Here is a 21,828-nt window from a genome sequence, read left to right on the forward strand (position 1 = left end):
CAACCTTACCACTTGAACTTACTGAAAGAGAGTAGATCTCTCGAGAACTTAAACTGTAGAGGATGCGCAAGCAGGCTCATCCATAAGCCCCACCCAATAAGCAATCAAGGACCGGAGGGGCTCGACTGTTAAGGAGAGGGAGAGGAGAGGACCCGACAGGGGGCTCGACTGATAAGGACCCTCACCATATGAATAGTGAGTGACTCCGTCCCTCACCCATATGATGAGTGAGCGTTAAAACCCTCACCATATGAATAGTGAGTGACTCCGTCCCTTTAGGGGGCTCGACCATTAGGGAGAGGAGAGGAGAGGATGGATACGGGTCCACTGATATGGATCCGATCCTCACCATCGGAATGGTGAGCCCCTCACCATATGAATAGTGAGTGACTCCGTCCCTACCGGTCCTTCTCTCTCTGAACCGAACTGGATCCACTCACTCAGGACCGGAGGCGCTCGACCATAGGGAGAGGACCCTTTAGGGGGCTCGACTGATAAGGAGAGGAGGGCTCGACTGATAAGGAGAGGAGATGGAGACGGGTCCAAAATGCCTCATTTAGTATTCTAAATGCAACCTCTGCATGTAAGAAAAAATAAATTGGAACTTATTCAAATTTGTTAGGATTCACCTATTCAAATATATGTTAGAATTGCAGGTGAAATGACAACGTCATTGTGAGCATGAAACATAGAAATTGTGGCATAAATACGCCTTCCATGACTGAGGTTGAAAATCAAGAATTTTGAAGCTGAAGGTATTTCTACTGCGTCCCAGCAGCCTCACAATAATTCAGAAAATGCTAACGAGGCTTGTCAGAAGGGTGCTACTTAACCCTTTTATTGAATGATCAACGAAATTCAATTTATATTTGATTTATTTTACATGCACTTCCAGCGTTTAGATAGAATTTTCTTTTCATCAGAGAGTTCGTGTCCCTTTCAATTAAATTTCAGCCGTTTTGAACTAAATTTGAACGAATTCACGGCAGACAATTTTGTGCCATTTTACATCAAAGCTCTTGTGGAATTTGATTGAACCTGAAATTGCGACCGAATTTGATAAAATTCAAGGAGAGTTCAGCAAATCTTCCTATAATAGTTTGAACCTTTCTTGTCATCGTTTATGGTATTCATGTCTTTAACCTGCTTTGAATTTTTCCATCGGGACAAGATTTTGTGATATTCTGGTAAAGAAGACATTTACAGTATTTGTTCTTATTATCGGCAATGAAGAAAAATCTAGAAACTTATGCGAAGAACATCTCAATGGTGGTAGTTGCTGAACTTTCCCAAATACAGTGTTAAATTGTCTACAGAAATGCCTACGAAATTTCAGAGATATATGTCTAGGAAACAAAAGGAAGAACCTAAGATTATTGACTGCATAAGACACGTCCCTTTCCTCCATGCCTGAACTAAGCTTGCTACGCCTTCCGTGGATCCAATTGGTGAAGTGTGATGTTGTCACTAACATAGTCACCCATATTCGTTCGTAGCACCTAAATGTTCACTGAACATAGCCCCTCCCTCTATGTAGACCTCATAGTAGCCTCCCCTCTGTGTAGCGTGGTTGGCTTGGCTATTGGTCTCAGGTCTAGTGCGACCAACCTCTGCTTGCTCTACCATTGTCTGATCCAAATAGAGCTGACCACAGTGTATAGATTCAGATCGGTACAGATTCAGATCAGTTGATAACTCACAGATGACCACCACCTATCACGCATAAAAATTATTCACAATGTGCTACAAGCCACACGTGGACGTTTTCATGCAAAAACACAGCTGACTTCAAAATAAAATGCCACAGGTTGACGTTTGCATGAAAAAGCACAGTTGGCTTACTGACTCACGGAGCACCAACGACTAACACTTCCAGCGATGAAGGTTGTGGTGGCTGTAAGGTAAAACATCAAAATTTGGGAATCAATAGTTGAGACACTTGGCATTCATGGAAGGTTGATTTACTTTATTTTTTAATTATTTGTTAATTATTAATTTTTTTAACAAATCAAATTATTACAGAGTCAAAACAAATACATTATTATATTAAAGAATGTCTCAGAGCATTATCTGAAAAAAGGAGTATATTGCAGATTGAGACATGCTTAACATAAAAGAACCCGCCATAGATTCTACAAAGTCTCCTGTAAACACAAATAAAAATTATTCTAATGCGATTTCCAGAGGATATGAGGCACAGCATTGAGTTTCAATTCGTTGATACATTTCACAACGGAAATTCAGCCAGAAATGACAAAACATAACAAAAAAAAATGCTTCAGCAAGAAATGACCAAACATAACAAAAAAGTTGCCAGTAATAACATTACAGCTGACCGGATTTGCCCACAGTTGGTCTGAATAGTTGGAAGTAACTCTTCCACATTATCTACCTTTATAAAACAACCTTTCATTCCGCTCCTGCCCAGAAGCTTCTCCCTGTGCTCTCTTCACTGCCTTCGTTTCTTGCTTTGCAGAATGAGAAATTGTTATTGTGTTGTGCTCTCTTCGCTGCCTTTGTTTTTTGATTTGCGAATTGAAAAGCTGTCACTGACTCACGAGCACCAACGACTAACACTTCCAGCGATAAAGGTTGTGGTCGTTGCACGGTAAAACATAAAAATTTGGGAATCAATAGTGGAAACCCCTGGCATTCATGCAAGGTTGATTTACCTTATTTTATAATTATTTATTATTTATTATTTTTTTAATGAATAAAATTATCACAGAAAAGTAGCTCTGCTCAATATTGGAGTATGTAGAAATGGAAATATCAGTATGGATTTTAACCTAAATGGTAATAAACTTAAAAAGAAATTAAAAATTTATGAAAATAAAAACTTTAATAATTACAATAAAAGTTGAAATGACTTTCCTGCAAATGACAAATGTATAAATGAGGAAAACTAAAATGACGTATAAAGATCTGGTTAAGCTACTCCAACGTCCAACGTCATGTGATATGTAGGTGATTGTAAAAGGTACAAATAAGTGCATGGCCATTCTCAATCTGAATTTTATAACCTGCAACTCTTGGATTGTTGTCACACATGTAAACCTTTATAAAAACTAATATCAACGTATTCCATACATTATCAACTTCATAGGCTCTCAATTATGTACTCATTGTCTATTCACTCTCACGTACCGAACGAAACTCTCTTGATAGCTTAATAGGTGAATCCAGGGATGAAAAGAAGCTTATATTTGCATTGGTCTCTATCAATATAGAATGGTTGGTTTCAAACTTGATAGATATTTGATTGATGCCTTGGGTCCTATTTCATGTATTGATTTAAAGTAATAACCAAAATGACAGTTTTAAAAAAATCACATGTGGCTTTATCTCATCTTCACATGAAAATTTTTAAGAATGGAAGTTTATTTTAAAGTTTAGAAACTTTGGCGAATCTTACTAGTTTCTAATATGAAAATTGTAAAATTTTGATATTTTTGTAGAAATATTTAGATTTCCAATGATTTTATATTAGTAGATATAATATTTTGGTTATTTTTAAGTTAAAATGATGGTGTACAATTAAATTTTGGCCAATCATTTTAGAAAAAAATGGAAATTAGCAAATCTTTTTTAGGAAAAAGCATGAAAAATTAGCCCACCTACGAATATTAGCCCATAAAAGTTTCCCTAATCTTCGGGCAATAGAGTGAATCGTTGGAGTGGCTTATTAGGCACGAATTGCTTGGTGGATATGGGTAAAAGCTATATTAAAATTTTATTAAAATTTGTATGGTTAAGATTCCTTATAGATATCCTCATCAACAAAAGGGGCAATTCAAAAAATGGTACAAGACCTGATAGACTCAATGATTATTCAACTTAGTAGGAGTTCATTTTCAAGTATGATAGTAATGATGATAAAGAAAGAAAATTCTTAAAGAATGTGTTGTGAATATAGAGATCTATACAAAATCACCATTAAGGATAAGTCCCCTATTACAAATATTGATGAACTACTATACAAGCTTCATGGGTGGCTTACAAAGCATGATCTTAAGTCAAGATGCCAAAAGATGGTTAAGGAAATATAAGACATTCTCAAAACAAATTTTATAATACACAAAAGGCACTATAATTTCTTGGTCATCCCTTTTTGGTTGATTATTGGTCATGCCACTTTTCAAAGCCCTTGACAAAAAAATTTCAACCCTATTTTAGAAAATTTGTGATGGTTTTCTTTGATAATATACTTATCTATAGGAAATCATGGGAAGACCACATAAAACATGTGGATAAAGTTTTACAAATTTTGAGAACAATCAATTGCGTTTAAAAGGATTCAAGTTTTCTTTCGAGAAACAAGAAGTAGAGTGTTTTAGTGATATTGTTTCAAAAGAAGAAGTGAAGGTGGAAACTTGAAAGATACAAGATATTACAAAACGGCCTATTCCTAAGAACATCAATAGTCATAGATGATATTTTATATTTACAAGATATTATCAACAATTTGTTAAGAATTATGTAAACATTGCATGCCCACACATGTCTCTCTTGAAGGATATTTGATCTGTATGGGATAATGAGGCTACTTTTGTATTGCATCTCTTAAAAGTATGACATGTGACATGTCTTTGTTGAAGTCTGAATTTTTTTTTTTTACTATCCTTTTTCCCTCCCATTTATTTTTTTGTGTGACCATTGTGTAGCAGTTTCAGCCTAATCAAGGTCATCTTAGACTTACTTAATCATATAAAAAGTATTAATCATACATTTTTTAAAATCTATTGTTTATTTGTGAAATATAATTAAAACATCCCTACTACTAAAAATCTTGATCATTCTGCATCTAATCTCGAATTTTGTAGCCATTCATTTGCATGGTTAGATAAGTTCTAATGCACCAAAGTAGGAATGAAAGGTATATGTATATGAAAATTGTTCCCCACATGGATGTACACCTATTGACATGATCTGCGAAGTTAAAGAATTCTAAAGATATAAGAGTCAAACCTAAAGTCAAACTCTAGTTATGACGATGCAATAGTCAGGAGACAATTCAACGGGAAATCATGGCGAGTTCAAATGAGTGTGGAGAAGACTTGTTTGATTGAGAAGCAACATTCTAGAAGAATCCCTCATGATTTTGCATAAGGAGACAAAATTTTAATTAAAGTTTATTTCTTGGATGGAAGATCAATTTAATTTCCTATCAGCCTAGGACTCTTAGATTAGTTTGAAAAATAATTGTATAAAAGTCATGAGGCGAAACCAAAAGCATAGTTAAGTTAACCGTTGGTTTATTTTCAATATTTTCAAGTTTTGTTCAAGAAACCTTTGTGGATTAATACAATACTATGTTATTATTTTTTAATGTGTGGTTGAGTTATCATTTGAGCAGTGAGAAACTTACACTCACCGGAGGGCCCCATGCAAAGTTGTAAGGGTAGTTAGTTTTTACATTGCAATTTCTCGTAAATTCTTTTTTTTTTTTCAATTCCATATAGTTCTTTCCTGGTTAGCAGGAACAATCAAATTTCAATTAGTTTCAAATTACCTAATTTCTTATTTGAAGAGCACACATAAAAAGAAAATACCAAAAACATTTATTTCTAGCATACATTTTGTTCAAGAAATTTAGTTTTATGACTCAGTTTATTTCGTGGATGATGAAGAGATGGTTTTTTAGAGCTATTAATGCACATTAGTAATCACTTGAAGTTACAAGTTCTCATTTGATTTACTTTCCTTCTGTGAGTAATTAGAACTTTCCTTCAGTGAGTAATTAGAAGCAGTGTTTCTTTCTGCAATTTAGAGTTAGAATTTCATTTTATGCAATTTAGAGTTAAATTTCCTTTCTGGAAATAGTGTTAAGATTTCCTTTTGAAAAGTACTATTAAAATTTCAATTCTGCAATTAATATTAAGATCTCTTTTCTGCAAGTTTGCATTAATAATTCATTTATGCAATTAAAGATAAACTTTCAATTTTACAATTAGAATAAATTGAGATTTCAAGTTCTAGGTAATTTTTCAATTTAGTTGGGCATCTTATTCTGACGTAGATTTAATGGAAAGAACATGTGTGTGACAAACATTTGATCTCATTTAAAATTTATCCATGCTTATAATTTTTTATCCAAAGATAGAGATCCTAGCATATATGGTGCACATACACTTCATAATTATATGAACCTTATGTTGGCCCTCGGTTTTGGTCCAATTTTGCTTAAGAAAACACATTTAATTTCTATATTTTCCATCCATTTTCCATCACATACACCCCATTTTGATGTATTTATGCACATTCAGGTATATAAATTTAATTTTCCAATTTTAAGATGTTTTTATGAAAATTGAATTTCAGGTGCATTTCTGGACAGAATCAAAAATTCCCGTATTGTCTACTCGATGTCATATTTGCAGCACACTTGGGCACGAGCTGAACACATTTATGGAAAGTTTGGGAACTAGGATTAAGATAACTCCTATTGGTTTGGTGAAACCGCTTAAACAAGCTCGGTCAAAGTTGGTCAAACAAGACCAATCATTCAACAAAACTCTAGGAAATAGGGCAGTTCTATGATTTCATGGGATTTTCCATATTTTTAGAGATAATATGGATGAGTTCGACTTGAATAGGTGGTATGTCAATAGATAAAGTTGTTAGAGATGTTTTATATTAGTTTAGAGCCATGTACACTTAAATATTATTTTATTTGTATCTTTAAATATTTATTTCATTAAAATTTTCTATTTGATTAATTATTATCTGATGCCAAGAAACCACACTGTAGAGCTCTCATAATGTGATTTTTACCTGAAAAAAATCTTACTCTCTCTTATTGTTATAATGTATATTAATATTATAAAGAGGGTGGTCTAATTGTTTTGAATGGTTTATTAATATCATTAATGTTATATGTATGGTTCATTATTAAAAAAAATCTTACCATCCCTTCTTCTTATTATAATAATGTATAATAATATTTATAAAGAGGGTGTTCTATTCTTTTTTTAATATAATAAGATAAAATAATTTTGAATTATGTTTTTTTCTATGATTAAGATTAGTTTTTAATCTAAAAATAGATTGAAGCCATTGATTTTTTCTCTTTCTACCTTTCTTTAACAGATTTCAAAGAAATTTGACTGTCAATATACCAATAAAATGCTATAAAACTTAGAATAATGAAACAACAACCTTGAAGAATAATATAATTTTTTATTTAAATTTTACAGTGTACTTCAATCCTATTACAAGAATTATATATTATGTAAGAAAACATCTGAGTGTGTGGCCTTTGTTTTGATATTATAACGAGGTTCAAAACCCTCCCATTGAGGAATACAGTGAAGATAACATGAACAAAATGAAGTGGAAAACAGTTGAGGAATATAGTGAAGATAACATGAACAAAATGAAGTAGAAAACAATTGACATTGAGACACATTGCTCATGCCTGGTACTCAAAGCATAGCAGAAAACTCCGACATTGACACACCTTGTGCATGGCATGTCCTAACAAGGAGGAGCAAGGAAAGTTGGTTCAATTCATCAAAAATATACATAGAAAAACAAACTTTGGAGTTTCGTGCCACTGTCAGCATGAATGAGTTTCTGTGAAGTATAGGATCTTCATGGCAACTATTCTATTCTATTCTAGTTTATGCTGCTACTTACAATTTCTTCAAAAATTTCATGGAAACAAGTGGTAAACACACAGGAGCTACGATCCCGAAAGTGTTTCATTAGAGGAACTGAGAAATTTAACACCCCAGGTGCTACACCTGATGCAAAACATCCATACACTGCTTTCCCCCACCCAAAATCAGTGTTGGCATACTCAACATTGGACAAGTCCGTAATAATATAAGAGCCGCCAACTACAAAGTGTGGGCTCCCTTTCACTTCCATCAGGTGGATAGCAGATCATAGATATTTATCGTCGATCCTTCTCTTAGCCTCGTTGATTAAATTCACAGCGAAAGACAACGGCTGGTGAGTTAGATCCCACACTTTTGCCTCGGCACAGGCAAAGATTAGTGCATTGCCTTAGTAACCCACGGGAAGAGGCGGTTGAAATCGAGAACACACGTTCAAAGAAAACAACATTCTCAAACCTTGGTCCATTGGGAGATTCAGTGCCTCGATTCTTGATTGCCACAAGCACGCCGATAACGCTTTGAATGTGGTACAACTGCCGCCATTTACCTAGATTACTTTCGAGGTAACAACACTTCCCTCTGGTCATGGTTAATCCTCTTAAGGGATAGCAATATCGAGAAAGAAATATACTCTCCTTCGGCAATGAGCAAGTTATGCTCACTGTGGCCTTTCGGTAATGTCACTCTTTCACGATGGTTCCTTCTCTCTCGGGTATATGTATTCAACCTGGGCTTACTTCTCTCGTTGTCTATAAATGTGGACTTATATTCTTTCTCTCGTGTATGTTGTATACTTGGGGTCATCTCTCTTCTAGTGGTAAATCCATCTCTGCGGTAAGGTTACTTATCTCTCGGGTATGGTTGAACAGGGACTTATCTCGCGTACATTGGAAACTAGGGAACTCCAAGCGGAAATATGCTCATATGGTAAGAATATATTCTGGTGAACCTGTCTTTGTTCGTCTGGTGATAACATGCCTTGTCCTTGCTCTCTCAGGTAAGGTTCATCGAAAGGGTTTACATTATCTCTCATCTGGTGCACAACTTGGATCTCTAGTTTCTGATGGGAACACGTATAACTAAGTTCCATTCAAATAACAACAAAACGAAAGTTGTTCACATAACAGCACATAGAAGCCACGCACCACACATACAGAGAATGTAAACAACAGCTAATCACACAGGTTCAAATAAGTCGTCCGTCCATGGGGAAGAGAAAGCCATTCATTGATACACCTACCTATCTTCGTGTCATTAACAACACATGGAACCTATTCACTCATGGCTAGAAACGATCTTTCTAAAATATGATTTGGTAATAATAAACATTCTAGATGACTAGGCTCTTTTAAAGCTTTCTACAATGGAAGAATATAGATTTAATCTATATGTAGCTAAGATATTCTCAAATATTATTGAATTTTTTACCAATAGTAAAAGTAATTACAATATTCCAACATTCCCTCTCTTAATTGTAATCATCTGCTTTAGCATTTTCAATGCCTAGATTTTGTTTATGAAATTCAAAAGCATATTTTGCTCGTGGCTTTGTGAATATATCAATCAATTTGTCATTTCAATTACATGACTCTAATTATATATCACCATTGTTTACAAGCTCTCTTATACAATGATATCTATATCCATGTGCTTCTTTTTTGGGTGAAAAATGTGATTCTTAGATAGAGGTATGGTTGAATTGCTATCACAATAAACTGCAGTTGGTCCTTCCTAAATTTGTTGAAGATCATCCAATACTATTTGTAACCAAAACACTTGACAAATTATTGTTTTTGCTACTACATACTCAAGTTTTCATGTTGAGATCATTAGAATGGGATGTTTCATGCGTGTCCATGAAATTACACTTGAACCAAGATGAAAGGCATAACATGAAGTAATCTTGGTATCATTTGCACTACTAATCAAACAAATTTATTTGGTGCTAGAGTATAGAAGATCATATTTTCTCCATAAACCAAGAAATCAAATTGACTGTAAACCTATGTGTTATAGACATATTTGGGCGCTGCAACCCCAATCTTATATGTCCATAAACCAAGGGCTTCTAAGTCCCTAAAAGTGTTGTTTCATACCCTAAAGGAACAAGGTCAACTGATTACATCATCTCCCATATGTTCTCCATGAAAAACTACTCAGAACTAGTAAAAACTGGACCATCTCACCTGCTTTATGTTCAAAGTGTGATGCATACTGAAAAGCCCTTCTATGGGGTGCGATGGGCGAGAGTACACAAATGGCAGAGATAGTTTGCAAGGTGGATGATCACAGAATCTTCCAGAAACTTCTCCTTTGACACTTGCCTCTCTGAATTTGTCTAGGGATGAGTAAGAGATCATGAAATCTCCAAGTGGAATTGAGAACTATCAGAGAAATGACACTAATCAAAACCTAGAAGTCGACTCACCCACCTGCAAACATCTATATATCGATCCCTCATCCTAGAGATCCAGAGGCTGGAATTTTGCATCTTGTAAGGAAGTGTTGTTAGTTTCTTTGTGGAACATCATAGTGTTGGGTGATCTAGCTTTTCATGAGGTGAAGAAGGGCTTTCATGCTAGGAGGATGGCACTGGGTAAGATCAATGGGTTGTAATCCTCTCTTCTACTACTTCTATCAATAAAGCTATTTGAGTTTTCCTCCATATTCTAGTATGTATGAGTTGGTATATGCATTTGTATGGTCAATATATATATGATCCTATATTGTTTATGATTGTAGATCTCTATGCTTTGATGGTATTATGTTGCTTTGACTCTACAGGTGTTCTTTGAAGCGGGACAAGTGAGGAGGGAGCGGCAAAGATCTGTCGAAAGGGAGAGGAAACAAGCAAGGAGCCAATCGAAAGACTGAGGTTGGTACTCTCTGCTTCTCTCTCATCTACTTCTCATAAAGAAAACAAAAGTAACTTTAGTTTGTTGTTTTCTTAGATAGCTACTCGTCTTAGTGGGACTAGCAGCTTTGAATGGACACTAGTTTTCCCTATGACAAAATGGCGACTCCACTAGGGAGTGAATAGCTTGTTTGCTTGTTTCTAGTTTTTTTACTTTATAAACTACAGACGGAGCCTGAAGTTATGCCAGCAAGCCTTTGAACTGCTTTTGCTATGCAACTGCAAAGTAGATAAACACTGCTTCAGTCAATCTCTGGGTTAGTTTATGAATTAAACATCTGACTTGCAAACATCCTAAGTGCCCTAGTGGTGGCTCAAGTAACCTCATTAGATTAGCCCCTATGTTTTGTGTTTACTGACTATAATTAGCTCAGCCTAAATCCCTAAACTAAGCTGCAAACTATGACCAAAAACCAAGTTAAAGTCTCGTCCCTGTACCATCGCATTGTCTCCTTTTGATAGTCTAGATGCATCGCACCTCTCATGTGCAGTAGGTGAGATGCATCCCTATTTCCCTGTGTTAGAGGCGTGATGATCAGATAAGACTGTTTCTGCCTCTAGATTTTGGTTTTTCTTCACTCTCTTTAGCTTTATTCAGGAGTTTTTCTGTCTGTGATCAATATACCACTGTTGAAACTCCCTTTCTTTGCATTATTCAACCTCCATTGTACAAAGAATTGTGAATGTTTTTATGTATTTTTCACCATTTACAGTTCTCCTTTACAAACAATAGCTTAATTGAACTGTCGTCTTTTGATTTGAAAGTGTCGCAAGTTTTGTTTTCAGTCAGAGAAAAGAATCCTTCTCTTTTTGATTGTTGATTACACTGTTACTCTTGTATTTGATTTGAATTAATAGTATTTCAAGTGTCGAAAGTAGTTTTCAATTCAAAATCGCAAAGTGTCGTCCTTGTCTTCCTTTCGTTTTTTGAAAAGAAAATTGTTAGTACTGTCGCTTTGAAAGAAAAGTTAATTCAAATTTGTACCTAGCATTCTTTCTATCATTCACACATTAAGAAAGAGGAAAACAAATACATGCATGTGCATTTTCATTTAGACTGCTTGTTGATTTTGATTTAGGACGGTGCATCTAGTGTGTGCTCTCTGCTCTATGTTGAAAAAATTTCGCTTCTATTTCCTTAGTAGCTAGGATTTTCATTGCAAAAAGAGAAATAAACGACTATTTATCATCTTAGATTTCATATTTAGGATTTGTATATCTACATCACGCGGTGAACCTTAAAGAAAAACTTCTTAAGAAAGATCAACTGTAAAATAAATTCAATGAACATAAAAACGCTTTGGAACTTAATGCACAACATTTATAAGTCTAGGCTAGAGACGTATTCCAGCGTCGTAAAGCCTGGTAACTATCGCTTTCATTGTAGGTTGGGTGATTCCTCCTCTTTGAGACGACAAGTGTGAGTACAGACTTGTGCTCCCACGTACCGTCGAGTATATATTGGGAGACCACAATAGGCTATATCCTTTACCCTTAGGAAGCCTTGTCTGCCACCCTATCAATAGCAATGCACTGAACACAACATTCGGGAAGATTGACTGCCGTACCGTAAAAAGTATTCTGCAGTTTTGTGATTGGTTTGGTAATCCCTTTGTCTAGATCTCCAGAGTAGTCACTTTCGATCCCTTTTAGACTCCTTAAAAGAAAAGGTCCATCTGAGCACTTGTCACTTCAGGCTCATTAAAAATCAAAGGTGACTAGAGTCATCTTTAGTTTTTTCTCAACTCTTAAAGATTGAAAAATCAAGTTGTGTCAAAGCGTCATAAAAATTATTTTAATCGGAATAAAGTCACTATTCCCTCGTTGATCTTAGGTTGAGAAAATGTACTCCACCAACCTGTTGAACTAGGTTGTCATTGATGTCAATATGGAAATATTCTGGATACTAGAGGATGACATGAAGCCAAGGGGATGCAGAGCAGATTCATGAAGAGACAGGAGCAAAGGCCATCAGGATAGCCGAGCCATATATATATATATATATATATATATATATATATATATATATATATATATATATATATATATATATATATATATATCATATATATATGAGGAAACAGACATATATGCAAGGAGGTGGTCTTTGAAAGGCACTGCCAAGCCAAGAGGAGTAGATGGAGACGAAAGGAGCAGACAGAGCCATCAAGCCATCGGAGAGCCATGTCAAAGCAAGAGGAACACTGCCTGTAAAACATGCATATCGGAGCAGATGGAGCAAGAGGAGCCATCGAAGGAGCTATTGGAGCAAACAGAGCCGAGAGGAGCAGATGGAGCAAGAGAGGAGCAATATATATGGAGCAAATGGATAAAATGGACCGAGAGGAGCAGATGGAGCAAGAGGAGCCAAGAGGAGCCATATATATATTACAAACAAATAGGGTCATCGGAGTCATCGGAGAGCAAGTAGCTGAACAATTTGGTATCAAGTCTCTTGAATGTAACTTGTATAGCTTAATCCACTGTGTATTGAAAGTGTTGGAGGGCTTATTTTCTGCATGATATGTGATTGAAGCCTTGGGAGTCATTTCCTTTTTATCCCGGCGTATACAGACTCCTTAAATCATTTTACAAGTGCTATATCGAATATCTTTGTTTATACAGAGAATTCAAAATATTTCCCCTTAGGTGGGACAATGGCGGAGTTGAAAGAATATTAATTTTGGTCCAGACCCATATCGGGTCCGGAAACCAAATATAGCATCGGAGGAGAGGCCTTAGAACAGCCGAAGTGAAAGCTCCGAATTAACGGAGCCGAAATATTATGAAGCCAGTATAAAGTAGATAGGGTCCGGAAAGGGCCTTCAACAGTGCAAAGTTCCCACTTCCGGAGCCGAGTCCCTTATCAAGTCAAGTGTAAAATCATATCGGGTCCGCAGAACTCTTGTATCGCATCGGAGTAGCGGAGGTAGCGATCGCCGAAATCATCCGGAGCCGAAATTATATTTGGAGCAGCCTAAAGGAGATCGGGTCTGCAACCCATCAAGACTCGCCGATAAGGAATCCGCCGATATGACGGATCCGAATTCAGTTTAGGAAGAAATGTAAGGAGGCATCGGGTCCGCGTTACATCGGAGGAATGGGTCTATTGTTTACAGCGAACGCCGATGTTCATCGGACCCGAAACAATATTAAAGGGAGTCTAAAGCATATCGGGTCCGCAGAGCAGAGAATCCTTATTGCATCAGCGAAATCTGGAGCCGAAACTCTTATCAAGCAAAATAGAAAGCATATCGGGTCCGCGGAGGACTTGTATCATTTCGGAGGTAGCGATCAACGAAATCGCCGAAGGACCCAGAGCTGAAATTAAGTTAGGAAGGAGTATAAGGAGGTGTCGGGTCCGCGTTCCTTGTCAGAGACGGAGCTATTGTTTACAAGTGAGTGCTGATATACATCGGACCCGAAACCGGTATAGAAGGGAGTCTAAAAGAGCATCGGGTCCACTCCTCATCGGAGGTCAGGCCTTAAGAGTTTTATTGTGATCGCCGAAATCCGGACCCGCTGATAACTATAAAGGCGGGCGGATAAGATTTGAAACCCGTGAATGTTCATTTCAGCGAATTTACATGGGTTCCTGTGTAGTAATGAATATGTGACCGAAATATTTATAAAGGGGTTTTATAGTGTTTCCCATATATTATATGTGGCTGTGGCTTTAAGCCTTAAGACATATATTGAAATGCTTGTGTCTATTGTATGTGTGGACACGGTTGAGCGGTGGCTTCCGATAGACATAAAAACGGTGATAAAAGGGTGGCTCTGATTCTTAAGTATGGAGGCAAAAATACTGTGAGGAACAGTCCCGATAGTGCGGGAGACCAAATCATGGTGATTATGATTATGATAAGGACATGGATGTCCGTTAAAAAATGCCATCCCTGTGTATGCCCACAATCATTGGCAAAGCAGCGCTATTACAAGTTTTTGAACTTGTGTTCTCTACGGATGACTCGATCCTTGCTCATTGATTCAATGTGTCCTGTGAAAACGAATGGACAGAGGAAGCTACAACGACAAACAAGCCAACAAGTGAGGAAGCTGAAGTAGGCGAAAAGTAAGCCGAAGAGCTAGTGAGAAAGAGGAAACGAATGGACAAAGACAGGTATGCATAAAACAATAAATAGAGGACTGCATGTGTTGTGATGGTTGTTGCAAACAAACCAGAATATGAGGTAGCAGAAGCAACAGATGTGGTGGAGCATTGTTTGAATTTGCTAGTGAACACTGCTACGGCTGTTGAACACTGTTGGAGCTATTGTGGGGGTGAAGAACCAGAGTGTGAGGTAGTAAAAGTAGCGGAGGCTGTAGAGGTTGCAGAAGAAGCGGAGGTTATAGAGGCACCAGCAGCAGAAAAGGCTATTGGAGACTATGCGTGGGTAGTGTGCAGAGCTGTGAAGACTCATCCATAAGAAGACATGGTTGTCATTGATACTTTAGTTTGGAGACTACAGTGAAGCTGCAAATAGACAAAACTCAGCAGAGAAGAGTTCTGAGAGCAGAAGGATTGGAGTCCTTGGGGTTGGAGCCTTAAAAGTGAGAAGGATGGCAGTCCTTGAGGCTGGTGCCTCAGAAGTGAGATTGGATTGGAGTCCTTGGGGTTAGTGCCTCAAAAGCAGGAAGGATTGAAGTCCTTGGGAGTTGGTGCTCTTAAGTCCAATATTGGTGTCTTGGGAAAAAAGAGTTGGTGCTCTGGAGGTTGGAGCCTCACCAAAGTCCAAGTTGGAGCTTGGCAACCGATTGTGACCATCTATATATTGTATTTATTTTACTGCACAGTTATATTAATAAAATATATAGATGGTCAAAATCGGTTGCCAAGCTCCAACTTGGACTTTGGTGAGGCTCCAACATCCAGAGCACCAACTCTATTTTCCCAAGACACCAATCTTGGACTTAAGAGCACCAACTCCCAAGGACTTCAATCCTTCTTGCTTTTGAGGCACTAACCCCAAGGACTCCAATCCAATCTCACTTCTGAGGCACCAGCCTCAAGGACTCCCATCCTTCTCACTTTTAAGGCTCCAACCCCAAGGACTCCAATCCTTCTGCTCTCAGAACTCTTCTCTGCTGAGTTCTGTCTATTTACAGCTTCACTGTAGTCTCCAAACTACAGTATCAATGACAACCATGTCTTCTTATGGATGAGTCTTCACAACTCTGCACACTGCCCACGCATAGTCTCCAATATCCTTTTCTGCTGCTGCTGCCTCTATAACCTCCGCTGCTTCTGCAGCCTCTACAACCTCCGCTGCTTTTACTATCTCACACTCTGGTTCTTCACCCCCACAACAGCTCCAACAGTGTTCAACAGCCACAGCTGTGTTCACTAGCAAATTCAAACAATGCTCCACCACCTCTGCTGCTTCTGCTACCTCATATTCTGGTTTGTTTTCAACAACCATCACAACACATGCAGTCCTCTGTTTACTGTTTTATGCATACCTGTCTTTGTCCATTCGTTTCCTCTTTCTTGCTGGCTCTTCGTCTTGCTTCTCGCCTGCTTCAGCTTCCTCACTTGTTGGCTTGTTTTTCGCTGTAGCTTCCTCTATCCATTCGTTTTCACAGGACACGTTGAATCAATGAGCAAGGATCGAGTCATCCGTAGAGAACACAAGTTCAAAAACTTGTAATAGCGCTGCTTTGCCAATGATTGTGGGCATACACAGGGATGGCATTTTTTAACGGACAGCCACGTCCTTATCATAATCGTAATCGCCATGATTTGGTCTCCCGCACTATCGGGACTGTTCCTCAAAGTATTTTTGCCTCCATACTTAAGAATCAAAGGCACCCTTTTATCGCCACTTTTATGTCTATTGGAAGCCACCGCCCAACCGTGTCCACACATACAATCAACACAAGCATTTAAATATATGTCTTAAGGCTTAAACCCACAACCACATATAATATATGGGAAACATTATAAAACCCCTTTATAAAGATTTCGGTTACATATTCATTACTACACAGGAACCCATGTAAATTCGCTGAAATGAACATTCGCGGATTTCAAATCTTATCCGCCCGCCTTTATAGTTATCGGTGGGTCCGGATTTTGGCGATCATAATTAAACTCTTAAGGCGGTGGGTCCAGATTTCGGCGATCACAATAAAACTCTTAAGGCCTGACCTCCGATGAGGAGCAGACCCGATGCTCTTTTAGACTCCCTTCTATACTGGTTTCGGGTCCGATGTATATCGGCGCTCGCTTGTAAACAATAGCTCCGTCTCCGACAAGGAACGCAGACCCGACACCTCCTTATACTCCTTCCTAACTTAATTTCGGCTCCGGGTCCTTCGGCGATTTCGCTGATCGCTACCTCCGAAATGATACAAGTCCTCCGCGGACCCGATATGCTTTCTATTTTGCTTGATAAGAGTTTCGGCTCTGGATTTCGCTGATGCCATAAGGATTCTCTGCTCCGCGGACCCGATATGCTTTAGACTCCCTTTAATATTGTTTCGGGTCCGATGAACATCGGCGTTTGCTGTAAACAATAGACCCATTCCTCCGATGTAACACGGACCCGATGCCTCCTTACATTTCTTCCTAAACTGAATTCGGATCTGTCATATCGGTGGATTCCTTATCGGCGAGTCTTGATGGGTTGCGGACCCGGTCTCCTTTAGGCTGCTCCAAATATAATTTCGGCTCCGGATGATTTCGGCGATTGCTACCTCCGATGCGATACAAGAGTTCTGCGGACCCGATATGATTTTACACTTGACTTGATAAGGGACTCAGCTCTAGAAGTCGGAATTTTGCACTGCTGAAGGCCCTTTCCGGACCCGATCTACTTTATACTGGCTTCATAATATTTCGGCTCCGTTAATTCGGAGCTTTCACTTCGGCTGTTCTAAGGCCTCTCCTCCGATGCGATATTTGGTTTCCCGACCCGATATGGGTATGGACCAAAATTAATATTCTTTCAACTCCGCCACTCTCCCACCTAAGGGGAAATATTTTGAATTCTCTGTGTAAACAGAGATATTCGATATAGCACTTGTAAAATGATTTAAGGAGTCTATATACGCTGGGATAAAAAGGAAATGACTCCCAAGGCTTCAATCACATATCATGCAGAAAATAAGCGCTCCAACACTTTCAATACACAGTGGATTAAGCTATACAAGTTACATTCGAGAGACTTGATACCAAATTGTTCAGCTACTTGCTCTCCGATGACTCCGATGACCCTATTTATTTGTAATATATATATGGCTCCTCTTGGCTCCTCTTGCTCCATCTGCTCCTCTCGGTCCATTTTCTCCATCTGCTCCATATATATTGCTCCTCTCTTGCTCCATCTGCTCCTCTCGGCTCTGTTTTCTCCGATAGCTCCTCTGATGGCTCCTCTTGCTCCATCTGCTCAGATATGCCTGTTTTACAGGCAGCATTCCTCTTTCTTTGACATGGCTCTCCGATGGCTTGGTGGCTTTGTCTGCTCCTTTCGTCTCCATCTACTCCTCTTGGCTTGGCAGTGTCTTTCAAAGACCACCTCCTTGCATATATGTCTGTTTCCTCATATATATATGATATATATATATATATATGGCTCGACTATCCTGATGGCCTTTGCTCCTGTCTCTTCATGAATCTGCTCTGCATCCCCTTGGCTTCATGTCATCCTCTAGTATCCATAATATTGCCATATTGACATCAATGACAACCTAGTTCAACAATCTCCCACTTTTTTATTGGTGGCAATATTCTTCTTCTCTCCCCCTTTGACATCAATGGCAAAGGAGTGCTCTGGGACTCCCCCTATCAAACTGCTTATGTTCTTCATGAATGGTAGCTATTCATGGGTCTGTGACTCCCCCTGTCATAGTGCTCTTCTTCTTCAAGATAGAAGGATTGATGCTTTATCATCTTCATGTCTCAGAACTGCTTTATCATGGCTTCAACAATGCTTCAGGATGCTCTACTTTAATGCTTTCATTCAGATTGCAAATGGCCATACACAGGTGTCCAAGTCCAGGCTTTCATGCTCAATCCATATTGATGTCTCCATAGGTAGAATTGAGAGACCTTCATAGTTCGAATCAAGATAGAAACTGCTCCTGAGATTGTCGTTCTTCAGATCTAAGTTTATTTGTGTCTTTGTGCTTCCCCTTAAGTTACTGCCATCTAGTATTCAATCATCATTTCATTTAGACAAAAATGTGAGGAGTTGTGCCTTGCTGTTGCTATATTCCTTAAGTGATCTGTATCAGTTTCAGTTATGCTTGACTACACAACATTCTCCTTCCTATGAGCCATCTTTTCCTTGCTTTCTTGTACATATCTCTGCAGATTCAAATATCCAATCTGTGACTGCCTTTTAAATACAATTGCTGATCTGCATCTTTTTACAATGCTTCAGTTTGTTATATGCTGCTAGCTGCTCTTACTTCAAACTCCATTCCAGATGTATCTATTTGTTTGAAGAATGCCTCTATCAGTCTCCAGAATTTATCTGTTTTCACATTTAATTCCTGAGTTAATACATTCATCATCTGTAAGATCAGCACCATAATTATTTCTCCAATTACAGAATCATGTTCTTCAATGGAGTATTCCTGAGAAATGATCTTCATCAAAAAATGATTTGTTAATATAGCTCAATAAGGATTTCAAAGGGACCCTTTCACTAATAGCTTCAGCAATATTGATCAAGAATTACAGGCTCCCCCTAACTGTATGCATCATCTCCTTTTGGCAGAGTCTTCTCATAAAATGCTTAGATTGGCTGGAGAGCTCAAGGGACTTTCAAACTGTATTTCCTTCCTTCTCCATACTTGGGTAAATTTCTTCTTTTGCATGGTTCTAGGTTGTGTAAGAGCCCATGTTAGGTTACAATCTTGTGCCATATGACCAATGTTATGACACTTGAGGCATTCTACATTGTACATGAATAAGAATTCATGATTTCTTCTTGCAAAATTGTTTCTTGGAGGTTGTCGGAGGCTATGACATCTATCTCTATGAGATGGTTGGGGACCATAACATCTATCTTTATGATATACTTTACAATCTTTTGCCATATGACCAAAGTTTGAACAGGAATAACAATAACCAAAAAATGAACTTTGGTACCTGGGAAATGAAGGTTTCCTTGATGTACTTCTGAAGCCTTTCTGCCTTGAGATCCTTTGATGATAACCATTGCCTCTCGCATATTTTTCATCATCTATATTTCTTCTTGGAGTGGGTTTTCTTCTTGGAGTAGGATTTCTTCTTGGAGCAGGATTTGTTCTATTGTAGCCTTGATTTTTCTCCTTGCCTTTGCTGGAGCTGGGAGCATCACCATTTCTTTCTTACTTCTTCACATCTCTTTTGTTTAAAGCATGTCCATTCTTGTTTGAGGATTCACCTAAATATCCGAGACCTGATTTATCAGATGGACATCTGTGATAGCTGAGCATGTCATCCAAGGCCTGAGAGCTCTTCATGATTTTGTTCATCCCTTCAACCTTTTTCCTGAGGAGGACAATCTCTTCTTCCAATCTTTCACACTCATTATTCTTCTTTGCGAGTTTTTCCTCAGTTTCTTCCTTGCTATGAGTAGCTTCGGCTGCTACTATTTTAAGGGAGATGATATCTGACTTCATTTTGAATATTTCTTCATTCTTTGCTTGACTGCTCTCCATTCTCTTCTCAGCTCCTTGGGCCTGTTTCCTGGCTTCTTGTAATTGAGACTTAAGGGAGGAGACCTCTACCTTGTACTGACCAATCTCTTCTTCAAGTTTGTTCACACTCTTGTGCCTTTGTTCAAGTTGACTTGACAAGATATCTTCCTGCTTCTTTGCTTTATGATATTCCTTCTTAAGCTTGGCAAGCTCTTCATCCCTTTCTTGTACTTGAAGCTTAATGAGATCAACTTTCTTCCTTGTTTGATCTTGGTCACCAACTGGAGCTATCTTCTTAAGTGCCTCATTTTCTTTTTTCAAATTATTATTCTCTTCCATGACAGTTATAAGTTGAGCAAGGAGTTCTTCTACGAAGTATTTTTCATTCTCTTCATCTTTTTGGTCTGCTACAGTCTTGATGTCATCATTCTTATTTTCAGCTTCTATGATGGGTTTTGGATTTCCTTCTAGATTTCCATTATCTTCTTGATTGATGTTCATGGTCAATGCTCCTTTTGAGTGAAGGTCATGAAGTTTGTCCCATATACCCTTTGCTAATGAACATTTTCTCAGATTTTTCTTTACAGAATTAGGTAGCCCATTCAAGATTGCCTTTACTGCTTTTGCATTGTACTCCTTGGATTTTTCATCCATATTGCTATCATCAATCACAGATTTCTAGATTTCAAAGCCTTGAGTCTGTAAGAAATTCCTCATTCTTACTTCCCATATATTAAAGTTCCCATTGAGCCTTGGAGCCTCCTCAAATTCATTGTCTTCTATTTTAGTAGTAGAGGGAGACACATACTTAGGAGGATTGGAGACTTTCTTCCTTGATCTCGCCATTTGTGTTCTAAGAGTCAACCTTCAAGCTGTTAAGCTTTGAATGAAGGAACTGGCTCTGATACCAATTGTTGGAAATACTGAGAGGGGGGGTGAATCAGTATTTCTTTTTCCCACTATTGTTTTACCAGTTAAAACATATATATTCAGAACACAATATGAACAGCAAGAATAAATGATGTTATTAATATAACTGTGCAGTAAAATAAACACAATATATAGATGGTCACAATCGGTTGCCAAGCTCCAACTTGGACTTTGGTGAGGCTCCAACCTCCAGAGCACCAACTCTATTTTCCCAAGACACCAATCTTGGACTTAAGAGGAGAGGGGAAATCCTAATCCCCTCTCCTCTTGCAGAGATGTTGGTGCACCTCATATGGCCACATTGTCCCTTCCAGGATTGAAAATTGGCCTGCCAGTATAGCTCTTCTCGACCTTTGTCATTCAAAGCACCGTGATTCCTCAGCAATCAAATCAGCAACCAGATGATACTAAAGTTACCCCCCAACCTTATACTTCATTTGTTTCTCCCTCTCCTTCTTCCTCTTCACTTGGTGAAGTTAAAAACCAGGTAACTGAGAAGAAGAAGAAAGGGAAGGAGAAGAATAAGAAGAAGCCAATGGTGAAAGGGGGCAACCAAGCATCGTCTAGCGAGAATCCACACACTGCATCGTTCAAACCTAAATATCCATGTGTCATTTGCAAAGGGGACCACTATCATTGATATTGTCCTTGCATCCCATGGAGCTTAGGGGACTGGTCTCCCCACTTGCACAATCTGGTGTCCTCAACCTCTGATGATCGTGTTGAATG

The sequence above is a fragment of the Pinus tabuliformis genome, chromosome 4_1 (assembly GCF_031772625.1).
Source record: "Pinus tabuliformis cultivar Carrire ecotype Pingquan chromosome 4_1, CPIR1, whole genome shotgun sequence".
NCBI lineage: Eukaryota > Viridiplantae > Streptophyta > Pinopsida > Pinales > Pinaceae > Pinus > Pinus tabuliformis.